We start from the raw sequence: 19,289 nt of genomic DNA on the forward strand, positions 1-19,289 counted from the left end.
TCTCTGACAGATACCCACACACACGATTTTGAGGCACTCAAAATGATAGACAACACTAAGAGTGCATATGCTTGCTTTTTTCTTTTTCTTTTTTTACAGACAGATGGGACAAGTAAGTAACCTCTTTCTTCTCCAGTCTTTGTGTTTTAGGGAACAATCTTTAGATTCTTCCATCGGTGGCCCGACCTGGTGAGGACACAGAGGAAAGCTTTCTCCATGGCTGCTCCCAGGCTGTGGAACACTCTTCCTCAGGAGGTCTGGTTGGACCTCTCCCTTCTGTCTTCCTGCCAAAAGGTAAAGATTGTGATTTTATTTTATAAGACTTTTAAAAATATGTTGTGACAGATGGAGCTTTCAATGGGGGTGTTGTTTCCATTTTATTATGTTTTTTTTTAAAAAAACTGCTCTTAATATGCATTTTTAACTTGTGTTTTTTAAAAATAGAAGTTTGATTTAATAGTGTTTTAACTCTTCTACTTAAAGCTTTTCAGTTGTATTGTGTTTTTTTTATGGTTGCACACTGCATTGGATCCTATGTTCAGAGAACGGTGGAATATAAATTTAATCACACTCTAACTAGCCTCCATTTATCATAGGTTGGGCTGGTAGTGAGCAGATGTCACTTAGTTTAACTGGCCAGCTGATTGATTGATTGATTGATTGATTGATTGATTGATTGATATCCCTGAGAGCCAACACTGTGTAGTGGTTTGAGTGCTGGGCTACGACACTGGAGACCAGGGTTTAATTCCTCACTTGGCCATGGAAACCCACTGGGTGACCTTGGGTTTGTCTCACATTCTCAGTCCCAGAAAACTCCATGGGTTGCCATAAGTCAGAAACAACTTAAAGACACACAACAACAACATATATATCCCCACTCTGTTTCCTGGGCAAAAACAGCTTACAGACATTTTTCATCATTGTTAACCGGCCTGGCTCCTAAGATTTCATGATATGGGGAAGGGACAAACTGGTGAACTGGAGGCTGGGTTTTTAGGCTATTCTCTAAAACAGAATTGGGGGACTATGTGGCCCTCCAGTCATTGTTGGCTAATATCTCCCATCATCCACCAGCATTGGCTATGCTAGCTAGGAGTAATAAGAGTTTAGTTTGGCAATACGTTCAGTTCAACTCTCTCTAAACATCTTCATGACTTCCCAGCTTTGTGCAAACAGCTTCCATGAACGCTATTTTTAATGGAGGGGTGGGATAAAAATAGCATAAATTAACAATAAATTTCATCACCTTAGAACAGGTGTCTCAAAATATGGTCCAGTCGTGGACTGCTTCTTCTACTGAATTTTGTATTTGGTTTTGTCCGTGGCACATGGCTTATTTGACACAGAATGCTGGTGTAATGACTTGGATCCACTTGGAATACCAAGAGTCCTGATAAAAGCATCTCCAGTCCTGTGCAACTACAGTGGGCCCTTGTTATCCACTGGGGTTTGATTCCAGGACTCCCCTGTGGATAACAAAATCCGTGGATGCTCCACTCCCATTAAATATAATGGCATAGCAAAATGGTGCCCCTTATATAAAATGGAAAATCAAGGTTTGATATTTGGACTTTATACTTTTTTTGAACATTTTCAAGACATGGTTGCTTGAATCCACGGATAAAAAAAATCCGTGGATAAGGAGGGCCAACTGTATAGCATGTTTTAAATATGGCACATATATGTTTCTGTAGATGGGATAAGTGCTTCCAAAATTTCTCCGTCTGAAGAATTTGTATTTGTCTGAATAGTGGCTATACATTTGAGAGCCTACAAGTATTTTATGGAGGTGATAAACAGGGAGAACTCTGTAGGATTCTGCTAATGACTCCTGTATCATGAAAAGTTGCATAGAAGAGGTAATTCCAGAAAATTCAGGCATTTCCCTCTGTGGCCAGTTCCAGTGGTCTTTCCTTTTTCCTGACTGGTAAAGGCACAGAGGCACTGTCCTCTTTTTCATATGTTCTCTCCAGGGTGAACCCACATTCTCATTTTCAAGGAGATGTCTTACATTTCAACCTCTTGTTCAGAAGGAATTTCAACATGTCCTCAATTTTGAGCATGAGTAAGAATTTATGATGATGGTTGGGAGACCCTGGGTGACCAGATGTTATAATCACAAAGGAGGACAAGGCACCACAAAATGTAGGACATTCAAGAAAAATGTGGTACATCACAAAATAAAAGCTAAAAGCACCAGTGTAAATATATTGTGATGTACCACACTTTTCTTGAATGTCCTACATTTTGTGGTGCCTTGTCCTCCTTTGTGATTATAATATCTGGTCACCCAGGGTCTCTCAACCATCATCATAGTTAACCTGTCTTGCTTTCCGCCTCTAATATTACATGTCAATTAAGTCTCCTGTTATGGCACAATGGGATCCATATTCCCTGGACAGACTCTGAAATCTTTATAGATTCCTCACAGCTTTTTAATTGTCAGGCATAAGAAAAAAAATCAGGAGTCTGTCAAAACTGGTCGATGAGAACTACTCTGTGTAGCAAGTGCTTCTTATTCCACAGGGCCTGAAAATTCCTTTCCTGACAAAGATTCCTATACTTCTTGAATTTCACAGAAGGATTAAATTCAACAGATACATCCCCACTACACACTCACCTGCATTGAAGATGCAGCTGAATTGCTCCCAGGCATGCAGCTCTTAAAAGACAAAGAAAAGGATGCTGCCAATCTTCCTCCAACTTTGCCACTTGAGTTATTCTCAGGAGTATAGTATGGCCAACTCTTTCCTAGGAGAGGAGCCCTCTATATTTCACACATCTGAAGCAGAGAAAGAAATTCTTAGCTGATCTAGATTTCTGTATGAAGATGCAGCACTGACACACTCACCATCCACTCATCCATGGCAAGAAATGTTGTGCAGGATCTGTGCTACAGCAAATCTGCTAGTGAGGTTTGTTGTTGTTGTTGTTGTTGTTGTTGTTATTGTTGTTATCCACCCTCCAGTAGATCTCAATCCATGGTGGCCTTGTAGATGAGACATCTCCAAGACTCCCTATGCTCCACTGCTCTGCTCAGGTCCTGCAAATTCATACCCATGACTTTCTTAATAGAGTCCATCCTTCTAGCATGTGGCCTTCCTTTCTTTCTGCTTCCCTCCGTCTTTCCTAGCATTATTGTTTTTTCCAATGAGTTGTGCCTCCTCATGATTTGGCCAAAGTACAACAGCCTCAGTCTTGTCATCTTGGCTTCCAGAGAGATTTCTGGTTTGATATGTTTTAGGATCATTTTGTTTGACTTCTTGGCTGTCCATGGTAACCTCAGCACTCTTCTCTAGCATCATATCTCAAATGAATTAATTCTCAATGAAGGACCTATGGACCGAAGAGTCATATGAAGATGAACTCCAAATTCTAAACACAGAGGTGGAAGCTGCGAATAGAGAAATGGGAAAAAATAAACTATCAGGAACAGATGATATTCCATTTGAATTGCTTCAGTCCACACTAACAGAATCAACACTAGTGCTAACAAACATATGTCAACAGATTTGGAAAACAAAATGATGGCCAACAGATTGGAAACAATCAATATACATCCCCATCCACAAAAAAAGAGATACAAAAGACTGCAGCAATTACATGACCATAGCTCTAATCTCTCATGCAATCAAAATCATGCTCAAAATTCTGCAACATAGACTATCCCAGAGGTACAAGCAGGACTCAGGAAAGGAAGAGGCAGTAGGACCACATTGCAAACATACAGTGGCTAATGCAGCACACCAAGGAATTCCAAAATAAGATCAGCATGTGCTTTATAGATAATAGCAAGGCCTTTGACTGCATAGATTACGAAAAACTATGGAATGCCCTTAAAGATATGGGAGTGCCAACACATCAGATAGTCCTAATGATGAATCTGTACTCAGGACAGGATGCCACTGTCAGGACAGAACGCGGAGAAACAGAATGGTTCCCAATTGGCAAAGGGGTCAGACAAGGCTGCATTCTCTCACCTTATCTGTTCAACTTTTATGCAGGTCATATTATGCGAAAAACAGAATTGGACACAGAAGAAGGAGGAGTGAAAATAGGAGGAAGGAATATTAACAATCTAAGATACACAGATGGCCCTATACTACCAGCCAAAAACATCACAGACTTTGAACAACTACTAAGGAAGATCAAGGAGGAAAGTGCAAAGGCAGGCTTATTGTTGAACATAAAGAAAACAAAAATAATGACCACAGAAAATTTACACAGATTCAACCTAGACAATGAGGAAATTGACATAGTAAAAGAATTTTCATACCTGGGATCAAATATTGATCAGAGTGAGGACTGCAGTCAAAAAATCATAGGAAGACTAAGAATGGGGATGGCAGCTATGAGAGAACTAGACTTGGCAGAAGCTTTGTGCATTTTAGAACTAACAAGCAGGAACTCAACAAGTACATCTCTCAATCCCTGTATTTCTGTTCCAGGAAAAGCCAAACTACTGAATTTTGGCAAGTTGTTTCCTGAATGATTCAATACCAGCAGCAGGGGGGGGGGGGGGGAACCAAGGTGACACCCTCTTCAGATGAAGAGAGTGATAAAGTTACCTTTGGGGATTGCAATTTCCAGTGTCCTCCAGCCCAGTCACTAAGTTAAAATAAATAAAATCTCATTAAGATGCTAATTCTTGAACTGAAAACCTCTTAATGCTGGAAAGCACTGCCTTGGGTTGCCAGGATGGGGAATATGCCTTGCTTGTTGTTTGTAACTGCTGTCAAGTCACCTTCAATGTATGGTGATGCTATGAGTGAGAGAACTCCAAGACACCCTGTTAATAACAGTCCTGCTCAGATCTTTCAAAGCCAGGGCTGTAGCTTCTTTAATTGAATCTATCCATATGTAATACTGTCTTCCTATTCTCCTACTGCCTTTCACTTTGCCAAACATTATTTCCTTTTCTAATGAGTCATGTCATCTCATGATATAAATAAATAATTTTATTAAAAATTTATATCCCGCCTCTCTGTCCGAGACAACCAGGGCAGCTTACAAGTGAAAACAATACAGTCCCATATACCAGAATCCCCTCCTAAAATAACAATTAAACTGTTCATAATTTAAAACATACCTTAAAATCAGCAAACATAAACAGTTCCATCAGTGGCTATAGCAGATTCAAAGGGTCAGAGTACAATAGTCTCAGTTTAGTCATCTTGGCTTCTAGGGAGAGTTCAGTCTTGATTTGCTCTAGGTTCTTTCCTGAAGTCCATAATATCTGTAGAACTCTTCTCCAGCACCACATTTCAAGAGTTGAATTTTTCCTTTCAGCTTTCTTCACTGTCCAGTTTTTACAACAGTACAGAGAAATCAGAAATGATATGGCAATGTCTTGCTTATTCCCTTGGAGAGACCTTAGGAAAGATTACTTTTTAGACAACAACTCTAAGAATCCCCAGTCAGTGTGGTTATAGTGGAAAAAGTAAGGCCTGATACAGATGGGCAAAAAGTGCCATCCTGGGGCCGATTTAAGAAGCATCCCCACGCTCCTGAGCCCTATTGCACTCTCCCGGCTGTCACATGGCTTGTCCATTTTCAGCCGAGTGGGGAGCGAGGATGCACAGAGTCAACCCTGGGAGAGCCTTCCTAAGATCTTTTCCCCCAAAGTCTGTGCGTGTTTCCACCATGGATGGTCTTGGCTGGGCTAGACGCTTGCCTGTAAAACTGCCATGGGGAAGAAGGGACTGCAATGAGCACCTAGGGACTACTGCCATTTCCTCATTGTTCTAACCTTTTCTCTTTATTTATTTATTTATTTATTTAATTTTATTATTAACAGAGTTCTGGAAGTAAAGTAAGTGCTGGCAGTTGATACCAGCCAAGCTCTCCATGGGGGCCATCATGTCTCTCTTTCTGAGTCTGCAGGCAAAGCCCTGGGGTTTTATTTTAAGAGCATGTTAATTAAAGGGAAATGTGATGTATGTCTTTGACATCCAAATTAATAGTAAATGAGGTAATTATGAGAAGGGCCATTAGCATGATGGAAGAGCCTGCCTTGGCCTGGCCCAGCCAGAGATTAGAAAAGGTAGCAAGACTGATGTCAAGTAAATCTTGTACAGGAATTGAAAGTTGTAGATGGCAGAAGAGGGGGCAAGGAGAATAGGATGGGTCCAGTGTTGGAAGACAGGCTATTTCTTCTGTTAAATCAGAAATGGGCCTTTAGATTCCTCTTCTTTTTCTACCTCTTCTCCCCAATTTCTTGTTTTCTTTACCCCTTTGTGTGCTTGTGTATGTATGCCTTCAGGTCTCCTGTCAATTTATGGGGACCCCATGAATCTCCTAGGGTTTTCTCAGGCAATAGCAACAGCAAGTACATTTCTATATCACTTATCAGTGCACCTAAGCACTCCCTAAGATGTTTACAAAGTGTAAACTAATTGCCCGCAACAAGCTGGGTACTCATTTTAGTGACCTCCTCCGAAGGATGCAAACCTGAGTCAAGCTTGAGACCTTGGCTGGTACTGAACTCGCAGCCTTATGGTTTGTGAGTGAGTGGCTGCAGTACAGGCATTTAACTACTGCGCCACCAGGGATACTCAGGGATACAAGGAATACCTAGAAGCTGTTTTGCCAGTTCCTTCTTCTTAAATATAGCGGATGATCTCCCACCCAAGTACTAACCAGGGTTGACCCTCCTTAGCTTCCAAGATCAGACAGCATCTGGGACCTTTAGTATATTTTTCAGAGTGATAGCTGTGTTAATCTCTTGCAGCATAAAAAAGGGGGGGATTTTAGCAAGAGCTTTCATGGATCTCCTCTGAAGAAGTGCATTGATATTCACAAAAGTTCAAGCTAAAATAAAAAATTGGTTAATCTTATGTGGTTTGAGTGTTGGACTATGACTCTGGATGGCAAGGGTCAATTCCCAGCTCAGACAAACAGATGGGTCCTTGAAGAGGTCAAGCCCAAACACTCCCTGGAAGCCAAGAAGATTAAATTGAGGATGTCGTATTTTGGCCACATCATGAGACAGCATGACTCATTAGAAAAGACAATAATGCTAGGACGGGTGGAAGGCAGTAGAAAGAGAGGAAGACCACACTCCAGGTGGCTAGACTTGATTAAGGAGGTCATGGGCCTGAATCTACAAGATTTAAGCAGAGCAGTGGAAGACAAGGGGTCTTGGAAATGTTGCCCTTGAGATGACATCAGTTCAGGTTTGCCATGAACTGATGCATCTCAAGGGCAGCTAACAACAAAACTGGAAATGACTTGAAGGCACACAACAGCAACAACAATCTTAAAGGTGCTTCTATATTCCCCCCACCACCACCTTTTCCCCCCCAGGCCTCCTTCCTCTCTTGTTCCTTTTCCTGACTCCTTATCAGCAAAGCCAGTCATAAGGAACTGGGGGGTTGCAGTTTTAAAAATGAAACTGTAGTCAAAAGGGCCGTTGTTTCCCATCCCTTTTAAATGTAATAGAGCTTACCTTAAGGTGAATATGTGCAGCAGTAGAAGATTGATTGATGGCATAACTTTATTAAAATGAATTAAACAGCAGAGGTACTAAACCTCCTTCCATTCCAAATCAGTTCAGATCTAACATCTCACCATGGAGACTTGCTGGGGCACTATGCTACTGGGTGCACTTTTCCTAGGGTTGCACAGCAGTGGTAAGAGGCAGCTCCAAGCAGCCTAGTTCTGCAGTGCCTGCCTTCCCAGACATTGCACCTACAGCCTTTTTCTTCCTGCCACACCTCCATATTGGTGTAGTTGTACTGTACTGGCAAAAAGCACCAACAGTGATCTGACAGTGCTTTCAAAAGAAGCTGAGAATTTTGGGATATTCTAGGAGAGAACAGTTGTAAGAAATAGGAACTTTTTTTACACCTGTGTTCCCCAACTCAGTCCCTTTCACATATGCTGAATTAGAACCCTTCCCATTCCTATCCTACCTGCCCTTAGAAGATGTAGTCCAACACATCTGGAGGGCTGCAGATTGACAGTGGCTGCAATATGCCATAGCTGTCTTGACTGGCTTGACATGAATAGTCATGTTCAAAAAGTCAGTCTGAAGAAGAACAGTGAGGTGTATGGGGTTTTCTTGAGGATTCTGCAAAGTCTTCCAATTTTTTTTTTCCATCCTAGTTTGCTATACAGCATGCTCAGGAAGAATAGCACAGACAAAAGCAGGGAGGAGTGGAACAGGCAGGAGAAGCTCCTAGGATAACAAACTCTTGTCTCTCAGTTCAGTGATGAATTCAGGATTGCAAGGGGAATCTTTGGGTTAGCCTGTGACCCCAAATATTATGCAATCCAATAATATCTGCCTGTTGATGAATCTGCTACAACAGCTGTGTCAGTCCTGGGCAGTCATTCTTGGCAAGAGAGGAATGACTACCTAGGATCAGTTGAGATGGTGCAGCACCTGTTTATAAAGGGACAAAGTATGTTTAGGTGGCAAACAAGAAGGGAACTCCATCTGCAAACCAGTATGTGGTTTATTTATTGCTATCTGGCTAAACAGGCAACTGCTGTTTTACTGGCTCTCAGCAATCGCTCCACATTTTCCAGGAGAGCTGGAAATCACAGCCTTGGCTCACCTTGCAGAGTTGAAAGCTGAAAGACATTAAACATTGTACAGCCTGGGAACAAGCGTGTGTGGGAAATAATTGGTTAGGAAAGAAGAGGATTACCTAACAGGGCAAGGGTTTTTAGGTTTTATTTCTCCTTCTCAAATCTTCTTAGATAAGGAGGCTGGCTTGCAAAGATTTTTCACACTTTGGAGACCTCTTAAAGCTCATATAAGCACTGGCTGTCATCTCATTTTGTTCTGCATAGGTTCTGTGATGTGGGAAAGAAAGAATATGCTTAAATGAATAGGGATCTGATCTGATTCACTGCCCCTCAGTTGCCCATGGGTTTGTAACTGTGTCCCTTCAAGTCATTTCTAACTTATGGCAACCCTAAGGCAAACCTATCACAGGGTTTTCTTGGCAAGATTTGTTCAAAGGATGAAATAGCAAAAGAACTTCTTACTTTCTTTTCCTTTTCTGAAGGCAGCAGCTCACACAAAGCTTCTCTTGGGATGCTTGCTGGTGATCATTTCTTCCAAATTCCTATCTCCCCCCACACACCTCATCTGCTTTTTTGCAAGAAAGTGAGCAAAGAGAAATAGACAGAGAAAAAATTCATTAGAGAAATAAAAACTCTATAAATTCAAGGAAAAAAGAGGGTGGGGGCTGAATACAATCAGTTTCATAGTTAAAACAGGCCACATCCTTCACAAGTAGGGACTGTAAAAATACTGGACATGTCAGCCTTTCCTGCTCTTCAGTAAGGAAACTCTTTTGAAGATGACTTTGGCCCGGTACAGATGGGCCCTAAATGACGCCCTCGTCATGTGCTAGGGTTGCCTTGGGGCGGAGCACCCACATGCCCCACAACCCTAGCATGTGACTAGGGCATCATCGCTTGCAGCGCCGTATAGATGGCAGGCGCAGCGATTATATTGCTGCTGTGCTGCATCCAAATGGAGCAGTGCAGCAGTGATGTGTTCGCGCTGCCACAGGCTGCTTGCAGTGGTGCCAAAAGGAGCCACTTTTTAGTGCTCCTTTTTTGCTGTGCAGCAGCGCCACACAATTTGGTTGCTGTGGCGCTGCGGTGCTGCTGCGCAACAACAACAGGCAGCCCCAGTCCACCCTTTCGGGCCCATCTGTACTGGGCCTATGTAATGAAAGACTGACAACATGTATATGTTATATAGTATAGATAAGTGATGAGTGTGTGTGTGTGCGCGTGTGTGGATGTAGTCATCAAATTAAAAACAATTGTGATTGGAATTTGATCAGAAATTTGATGTGAAGCAGATGTGAAAGAAGCTGTAGCATAAGCTTTTGTAGACTTGGTCTACTTTCTCAGATGCAAAGACATGGTTGGAAGAGAGTGTTGTTCCCAGAGTGGCTTGCAGGATAACAATACAGTACCTCATTAGTGACCCTACAGGGAAGATGGAAGATCAGCAATGTTGTTACAAATGAACAACCAGTTTCTAGTTCACCATTTTTGATCTGTAAAGCATAGGCAGGATAAAGTTGTCTTTCAAACCACATCATTAGGATATGAAATCTGCTTCATTTACTTCTCAGTAAATACATGTCTGCTGTATCAAGATTTCACCCATGCTATAACATGGGTGTGTGCAAATGTGTTTGGCTGTTACACAGTTTTTCCAATTGTGTAGAAAACATGATATGCTTGTGTTCAAACAACTTTGTAGGGAAGTGTGAGCCTTAGCTAGGAAGAGATTGCCTATCAAGCTTTCAAAACTTCTTTAAGCTAGAAGTGGACTCTGCATTATCCAAAGGAAGAAGGATACTGCTCACACGCTTGACTCCTTGGGTAAGCTGTTCCCCTGAAGAAATCCTTATCTGACCTAAAATGAAAGCAAGGGCTTGTTTTAATAAATCCCCAAAGAAGGAGAGAATGAGGCTAAGAAAACAGCTAGTTTTATAACACGGCTAGCTCCTACTGCTCAATGTTACTTGTCCAATGCGATAAATATGCTTCAACCTGAACAGTGTTCAGAAGCTCCCATTTACCTGATTCTCAGGGGGATTCATGGCTTTAGATTCATTTGTTTGTTTTACAATGACCCTTTTGCCTTATCTTTGCCTGTGCTGCAGCAGCTGGGTTTCTGTGATACAAGCAAAAGTGGGGCAGGGCTGCCACTCTGTCAGGTCTCCAGTTCTGTATTGTTGTCTCTTATCTTTATTCTGAGCCAACATGGCAGGACAGACAAAAAGGTGAACAGGAAGAGATAGCAAATGTGATGCATGGTCTCCTGGGACCGTGAAGACAACTGGTGTGAAAAGTGGATGGTTAGATGGATTCCTCAGATACTTAATCACACCCACATCCACACACACTTCCAACATTTGCACCTGGGAGCTACAATGGTATGTGTGATACATGTATCGAGCAGAATCTGGTGGTGTACATATCAGCTCTTCATTGTCTCATTCACTGTATCCAAAGAAACAGGCCAGGCATGGGAAACATTTGAGTTTTCAGATGCTGTTGCACTGCAGCTCCCATCAGTACCCAAACCTATTCTTCCCTTTGTAAGTTCATCCTAATGCCTCAAGCATATTTCTTCCCCCTACTTTGCACTTTATATATACACTGTGCCCTAAGCCAGCCTCACAAAAAGGTTAGCAGATTTCAGAAAGCTAATGGCTGCCTGTGTAGATGATGCGGCCCATCCAAGATTTCATTCTGAGTTGTGGTAAATAATGAGGCCACCCCTTTGTTTTGCCTGGGGTTGGAAACTGCGTCACATCTCCCGATTTGGGAATAAAAATCAATCCTGGGTATGACCAAAGATGTATTTCTGATTTTTACCTCTGAAGGATAACCAGTGTTTTTTGTTTGTTTGTTTGTTTGTTTGTTTGTTTTAAGGATTTGGTTGGTGTTTTGAATGATACTGCTGCTCCACTTGGTGTTTGGGGGCATTTGGCCTTAAGGGTTGTGGCCTGCACTTTCACTTCTCCTGGCTTAGATCAGTGGTCACACAACCCGATATTACAATATATCTTCTAAGACAAGCAAAAGCTCCTAAGATACTTGTGTGAAATCCTTTTTGAGTCTATTTAGATCTGCTTTGCTGGAGGTAAAAAAAAAACTGAGCAGGATACCATTACAGAAGCCAATGCCACTCTGTTATGACCCCTCTCCTGAAAAGTATGGACCCTATTGCACGGGGCTAAAGAAGTGGCTTACCTTTCCCAAATTCAGTGTTAATTCGTGAGGAAGCCAGTTTCTATCACACCTAAATCACCACCAAATTGCTGCCTGGGTCCATCCCAGATGCAGCCAGGGTTGTCTAAACTGCTTCTGCGACCATTTTTAGAAGTTGGAAGCCTATGTCAGGCTAAGGAATTCCAGGATTTGCTGTAATAGTTACAATAAGAGGGTGACAATCAGACATGTAGCAGATATTATTTTCTCAGTCCAAGAATGCTGCACCCCTTGAGTTTCTGCCTGCCTCACAAGATAGTAGATGAGAAAGGCACATGTCAATAATTGCATTGGTTCTAGAAATAACTTGAAGAGAGGAAAGCTTTGCTTTCTGGCCCTGTGGTTTCTTTAACAACAATATTGTCACCCTTTATTCCAGAAATTGTTTCCTCCAGCTAATGGAATATCAAAGCAATTCATCAGGGAACAGTGGGGTTTGGAAAGTCTTTGAGAAAGCGGCTGGCTTTGTAATTCCCTCCAAACAGCAGCACCAAGCAATGTGATTAAAGCTCTCTGATTAACACACAAACCTTGTTTCTGGCAAGTAGGAAGTGGGTGCACTTGGGGGAATCCACTTGGCAACCTGGAAGGCTGCTGTGACAAATTGCTCATATATCAATTAGCTTGCTAGGTAAATGTCACCTGATATCTAGTTGTTTGTAGAAGACTGAGATCCAATTAATCCAACACTGGCACTGCTGGCAGTTGGAGCCCCCACCCACCCACTTGCTGTTTCCTGTGTGTAGCACATCAGCAGGGCAGCATCAACAGCAGGCTCTCCAATCTGTGTCTGCACAACTGTGTTGGTATGTGCACCTCTCTCTGTCTATACATCTACAGCTGCCCCTCCACATTTGCGGCTTTGACTTTTGTGGATTTGATTATTCATGGATTATTCTCTCTAGGAATCTCTAGGTCCTCCAGCATGACTCTGGCCAAATTCCATCAGAGGTTGCACTAGAAGACCCAGAAATTCCTAGACAGAACATTTCAATGGGCATTTGTAGATTCTCCAGAACAATTCTGTGGTCATCTTCCAGCAGAGTTTGACCACAGAATTGCTCAGGAGGATCTAGAGAGGCCTAAAGAGGTTTTCTCAGGTAAAAAAGATTTTCAGTTTTCCCACTTTCACGGGGGTCTTGTGTCCCTAATGTGGAGGGTCCACTGTATATATACCAAAGTTTTAAAAACAAAGTGTTGGCTATTGCCTGTAAACCCCTAAATGCCTTGGGATTAGGATATCTGAACAATTGCCTCTTCCTTCCAGCCACCTTTGTATGTGCCTTCAAATTGCCTTTTGATTTATGGCAACCCCGGGAATTTTGTAAGGTTTTCTTTGGCAAGGAATAAACAGAGGATATTTGCCATTGCCTTCCTCTTTAGCATTCAGCACCTAGTATTCTTTGGTGGGCTCCCATCCAAGGACAAATCAGGTTTGATCCTGCTTAGCTTCCAGACAGCAGAAAGAAGCAGCAGCAGTAATCCTCTCCCCTATACAAGGGTGAAGACTCTATTGTTTCTCAGGTGGGTGAGGGAAGCTGGATGGCACACGGGCTCCTTTGTGCCCAGTCAGTGACTGGGACCAAAATCTTTTTTTAAAATGCTGTCACTCTCATTAACATTCAGAAATCCATGTGTTTGTAGAATCATTTAGAAAGAACCTAAACATTCCAGTGATAATATGGTATCATTCTTCATGGAGCACCAGTGCTTATAAGAAACATATTACAATAATGTCACCTGTAATGGATTGCTGTAGTGGGTTTCAAGGGCAGGCTGATGTTATTTTGCTTAAAATTTACTGGCTAGTAACATTGTCACTTTGCAAGTTAAGCCTACAATGTATTTGTTGTTGCCATTTTTGTATTTCCCAGTGTACTGTGGCGCAGTGGTTAAATGCCTGTACTGCAGCCATTCACTCAAAACCACAAGGTTGCGAGTTCAAGACCAGCAAAAGGGCCCAAGCTCGACTCAGGCTTGCATCCTTCCGAGGTCGCTAAAATGAGTACCCAGACTGTTGGGGGCAAATTAGCTTACTTGCTGATTAGCTTGCTTGCTGTTCACCGCTATGATCTTTGGAATAGCGGTATATAAATAAAACATATTATTACTGTGTGTTTAAAAAGTCACTAAAAGTGACTTTTTACTGTAATGCAACTCTTTAAATCATTGGTAATGGCAGAGAGCCAGTGTGGTGTAGTGGTTTGAGCACTGGACTGTGAATCTGGAACCCAGGGTTAAATCTCCAAAGCCATGGAAACTGGGTGTCCATGGGCAAGTTATATTCTCTCCGCCTCAGAGGAAGGCAAAAGCAAACCCCCTATGTAGAAAAGTTGCCAAGAAAATCCAGTGATTAACTATAGGGTTACTATAAGTCAGAAATGACTTGAAGGTACAAAACAACAACAACGAGTTGATTTTCAAAGAAGACCTGAGAAATGAGTAATAAATTACTTAAAAAATAATGTTGCAAGGACTCTATATACTATAACCTCACTTGATAAGGCTTTTAAGAAATGGTGTCCTCCTTTCCCACACATCACTTGGGAGCTGGCTGACCTGGGCCCCATTCCCACTGGCCCATTTAACGTGGATGGAACTGGGTAGATCCGGATGTCCCTCCTCTGAATCTCTCCGTTAGCGAGTGCCCCCTAGATTTGAGGGGCATTTTAACCCGAATGCCTTATTGGGTTTAACCCGCTGTCAATCAAGCGATCGTCATAGGTGATGTTTGCAGGGGCATCGGAAGTGTCCTCCCCCCTCCTTTTTTTAAAGAGCCATGCACAAAATGCCCCAAAGTGCGCACATCAAAATTTAAAACTTCTTTGTGTGTGTGTGTGGGGGGGGCATTTGGGTCAGTGCAGGTTATGATTTGCCCTTGGCCCCATTTTCAACCCCAAAATGCAAGCTAATGCATCCTGTATCCCCAGCTCCTTGCCACCCCAGAATGCCTCTTACACATGTAATAATAATAATAATAATAATAATAATAATAATATTCCTCACCTTGGAAATGCCAGAAAAGGATGCGATTGCCATGCATTCTTTTTTGCTTTTAAAAGCAATTCAGGGCTAGCCCTGAAGAGACAGTAGCAAAAGCATGTATCGTTTTGCCAATTGCCTAATTTACAAGAGCAACAAATGTAACATTCGAATTGTGAGATTGATTCGCAAAGGAAAAAAAGTCTAGCCCATTTGCAACATTTCCCCTTTTCTGGAAGCCAGCAAATAGAAGGGAAAGTGAACAAGCAGCTAGCCATGTTCTATCTATATATATCTGCCTCAAGAAAAAATCATGCGCATATTTTGTCAAAAATAATTTTAAAAAATAAAAAAGGGGGGAGGTGCCTGATGGGAGCTCTGTTGGTACCCTGCCTTTGACCTGACCTGACCTGACCCTTTTCCTCCTGCTAGAGGAGCTTTGCCTTTGCCTTCCATTGAGGCTGAGAGAGAGTGACCTGTCAGTTCCAACTGACCCATGGAATCAATTGGGAATAAAAGGGAAATGCAGCGCAGGCATTCTGACTGTAGCATCCGCATATAACACAAATAATAATAATAATAATAATAATAATAATAATAATAATAATCCAGGAGCAAGAGGAAATAAAGCACAAGCAAGCACAGGTGCAAATGTTGGAAGTCACCCAAAAAATCATGCGCATAAATTGTCAGAAATAAAAGAGGCTTCTTCTGCTGCAGCTGGATTTCCCTACATCCCTCGGCTTAGCCCCACAGCCCTATTTCCCTGGGCAATCCTCCTCCTCCTCTTTCCTTCCGACCCTCCCCTCCCAAGCTGCCCTGGCTCCTTCATCCTCCTCCTCCTGCTCCGTTAGAGAATGCCTTCCATGGATTCCTTCATCCCAGGGTTCCTCCTCCTCCTCCATCACTTTCTCCACTCCCCCCTCCCTCTTACAGCCCTTTGCAGCCCAAAAGTCACCCTGATTTCCCCTTTTGCCTCCTCTCAGCCTCCAATCCTTCAGGTCTTTCCTCCTCCTTCTCTTCCTCCCCCTCCCCTCATATGAGGGGAGGGAATGCTCTGACCTCTGCCCACCCTCTGACCCTAATCCCTCCCTGAATTTGCCCTGATCATGATCGAAGGCAAGTTCATATTTCGCGGAACCCGGGTCTTTGGGGAAAAGATGGATTTTAGCCCGATTCTGGATATCCTGGGGTAAGGGGCATTTCCTTGTGCAAGCTTCGACATGAATTGTGACAGAATCAGGCCCAATATGAACTTCACGTGCAAATTTCGAATCCTGAACCAGGTTAAAAGGTAGTCTGAATGGCCCCCTGGAGAACTTTCCATCTGTCCTGTTGGGCTCAGCTCCTTACTGAAGAGAGAAGTGTGTGTGTTTGCAAATGCAGGTTCTCACAGTGATCTCATGTGTTCACTGCATCCAGACTAGTTTATTTCCCACCCTTCCTACAGTGGTTTGTGTCCTTATTTGAGTGACAATAATAATTAACCACATACTGATATTTACCCAGTATAAGAGAAGGATGGCTAGAGAAATGATTGGCAGTAACAGAGTCAGATGGACTAGTGGGTGGAGGTGGAGTGAGTCAGAGGCAATGTTACAGAAGAATTGTTTAGCCCCAGTGAGGCTACACTGCCAGCCTGAAGGTGGCCAATGGGCACTGCCAAAGGAACCACAGATCCTTGCATCTACATGCTCAGGCATTTACACTCAAACCAGCAGGCAGGCACACATGCACATACACGCACGTACTGCAGTGAATAGTAACTAACTCTTTTCCATACAGAGGTTCCTCAGCCTTTCAAAATCTTCAAACGGCATACTATAGTAGCCTTGTAAATGAATTAAAAAGATAGAGACAGGCTGGAGTTTGCTAGAGCTCAGAGATGAAAGGTGGAAGGCAGAGATGGTACAGCAGTAATGGGGCTGCATGTGTGCACACGCACTTGCACACGTGTGTGCACCACAGACTGTCTGTAGACCAGTGGAGAAATCCCATTAGTAGATGACAGCTAGTAAGAAGTCATTGTGCTGTAGCAGAACTGAGCTTTCAAAATGATTCCACTCACTTCAGGTACATGCCCCAGAGCTGCAGGTGACATGGGTCAAATTTCTGCCCATCCACCTGCAGTTACTTCTGCTTGTGGGGGTAGCTGAGCCCAGGGCTTTATGAGCTTCCCTTGGGACTGACCTGAGGCTGGAAGCCAGTTACATAAGAGCTGCTGCAGCCCAGCATGGAACTGGGCTGAGAAATGTAAACGGCTGCTGCAGGCAATGGCTGACCTAATTTCAGAGCTTGCTATGGCTCTTGTCATCTGTTGCCTGTTCACTTGGCATAGATGGGCCAACAGGGAACTAAAGAGTACACAAGAGAGAGAATGACATGGAAAGGCTGGTCTAGCAAGGGCAAGGAGAGAAACCAAGGAGTCATCTGCTTAAATCAATGACTGATAGTGAATGCTTGGTTTTCTGCTCTTGATGAGGCCGTGGAAGGCAAAATCTATTAATAACTGCACAGTGGGAGAGAATACAGAACATTTCCTTCCCTTGGGCCTGGTCCTTCAGCACATGCTGGAATTTATTTATATAAAAACAATGCTTTGGAAAGGAGACAATGTTTGTGTATACAGAAGGGGATTACCTACTATCAGAGGTAGTTGGCAACCCAAAAACCATTTTGTGGTGCAGCAGACTAAATTTAAGACTTGTATGACTGTGTGTGTGTGTGTGTGCATGTGCCTTCAAGTCACCTGTTGATTTATGGCAACCTCATGAATTTAATAGGGTTTTATTAGGCAAGGAATACTCATAGGTAGCTTTGACAGGTTTCTTCTCTGAAATAGAGCCTACAGCACCTGGTATTCATTGGCAGCCTCTTATCTAAGTACTAACCAGTGATGATTCTGCTTAGCTTCAGGATCAGATGGGATCTGATGCCTTTAGGGTAATTATGAAGAGGCATACATGCCAGCTCCTTAATTCAAGCTGACTGTGCATTTCTGAGTTACAAAAAAGAATTAGGACTCAAGACCTTGTACAGAATCTCCCATCCCAATTGAAAAGAAAGTAGTCAAGTTGGCCAAGAGAGAGGAATCAGAGCAGCTAGGCATAATTCTGTGGTTCCTTGCAAAGTGGGAAAAGACAGAGGCATAAAGAAAGAATTCCTAACATTAGGTAGAGTGAAACAGCTGCCTCAGCCAGCAAGTATTGAACCTGTGCCGAAGAAAAGCAGGGGCTATCACCTGGGTCAATTGTCCCCAGCCTGCTGTTGTACTCTTTTAAAGGACAGAGCTGTAGCCTGACCTAACATACCAAGCTAACTTGCTTCTTCAGATGCAGTGGAGGACGCTGTCCTGTTGGCCATGGCTGAAGTAAGATTATGTGGATAGCTCATTTGATTACTATGCATGGAACTGTTGGGGAGAGCAGCAGGTTCTTCTCTTTTGTTTCAGGCAGCAAGTTTGTCCTAGGGAGACATAGTAGGAGTGGAGGAGGAGAAGTGAAAGAGAAGGAATAGAGGTGGCTGTGGCTGTGATAGGCAACTCTCCATAATGTATGTTCTGAGAAATACTAGCATTTATTTCTAATGGAGGAAAGGTTGGGTAGAAAACTGCTCCAACAATCTAACCACTACACCACCTTTACTCCCAGTGATGTAATTGATTGATTAGTCTAGTTGTTAAACTGTTAAGAAATGGGAATGAGACATATGGTGAGGTTGTCATGAGGAAGGGGCTCTCAGAACTCCATATTCACCTACTGTGGCCTCTTTCTCTGAGAGAGTAGTGCTTTCAGTTAATATGGATGCACATCACAAAAAACTGCAGATTGCCCATTGTCCTTGGATTGCAAGTTGCCTCACTCCAGGATGGCAGTCCTTAATATTACACTCGTTCCTCCATATTTGTGGCTTTGACTTTTGCAGATTTGATTATTCACATATTTTATTAATATGTTCTCACTAGGAATATCTAGGACCTCCAATGTAACTCTATGGTCAACTTTAACCAAAAGTCACACTGAAGGACATAGAGAACACTCCACTAGGCATTAGTAGCTCCTCCAGCACAATTCTATGGCCAATGTCTGGCAGATGTTGACTGGAGGACCTAGAGATTCCTAGAGAGGTGTTCTCTGAGGTAGAAACAATGTTTTTTTTATTTGTGGTTTTCCCACATTCACGGGGGTACTGTGTCCCTAACCTCAGAGAATGTGGAGGAATGAGTGTATTCTTACTGTAAATAGGCTGATAGTTTACTCCAGGGGTTGGCAACCCCCGGCCCGCGGGCCGCTGCGGCCACCTCCTCCTCTGCCCCAGGCCGCACAGCCCTCCTCCTCCTCCACCACCGCGCGGAGCAGGAAGAGGAGGACCACGCAGCCTGGGGCAGAGGAGGCAAAGGGGGAAGCCCCGCACTGCCCTCCCTGCCTCCCCACGCAGGCCCGCGCTGCCCTCCCTGCCTCCCTGTGCAGGCCCGCGCCGCCCACCTCCTTCTCCTCTGCCTCCTCCACCCTGCCCCCAGGCCGCATGGTGCATGGAGGAGGGGGGGA

At 43.2% G+C, this 19,289-nt stretch overlaps 1 long non-coding RNA gene across 1 annotated transcript; it reads right to left on the bottom strand.

The window, feature by feature from the left end:
* Nucleotides 1–95: 95 nt before the first annotated feature.
* Nucleotides 96–9,097, bottom strand: LOC149322314 (uncharacterized). The gene is made up of 3 exons (XR_016279852.1): nucleotides 9,001–9,097; nucleotides 2,624–3,397; nucleotides 96–284 (listed from the first exon to the last, which is right to left on the bottom strand). It is a non-coding gene; the product is annotated as an uncharacterized LOC149322314 (long non-coding RNA).
* Nucleotides 9,098–19,289: the final 10,192 nt, after the last annotated feature.

Source organism: Sceloporus occidentalis, unplaced genomic scaffold (assembly GCF_023333645.1).
Source record: "Sceloporus occidentalis isolate IW3139 unplaced genomic scaffold, rSceOcc1.0.p SCAF_1, whole genome shotgun sequence".
Lineage (NCBI taxonomy): Eukaryota > Metazoa > Chordata > Lepidosauria > Squamata > Phrynosomatidae > Sceloporus > Sceloporus occidentalis.